We start from the raw sequence: 312 nt of genomic DNA, 5'->3' as shown, positions 1-312 counted from the left end.
GGCGCCGGCGCAGCCCCTCCGTCACCGCGGTGGCCCGGATGCAGTGGCCGGGCTGGAGGCTTAGCACGGAGCCCTCCAGGCAGGGACGTGCTTGGGGTGTCGGTCCCTGCCTGGTCATTTGGGGGCTGAGCAGGGGGATGCGCTCATACCCTCCTCCATGGCCGGAGCCGTGTTTGTTGCAGCCCCAGGGATGCGGGGCCATGCCCAAGGATGCACGATCACGCGCAGGGATGCGTGGCCATGCCTGGGTGCCTGCACAGAGACCCACGGGCTCACACTAGGACATGCCGCCGGGGCAGAGCCGTGGAGGGG

This window comes from Phaethon lepturus, unplaced genomic scaffold (genome assembly GCF_000687285.1).
Source record: "Phaethon lepturus isolate BGI_N335 unplaced genomic scaffold, ASM68728v1 scaffold44376, whole genome shotgun sequence".
Classification (NCBI taxonomy): domain Eukaryota; kingdom Metazoa; phylum Chordata; class Aves; order Phaethontiformes; family Phaethontidae; genus Phaethon; species Phaethon lepturus.
Note: the sequence above shows the minus strand (reverse complement) of the source record.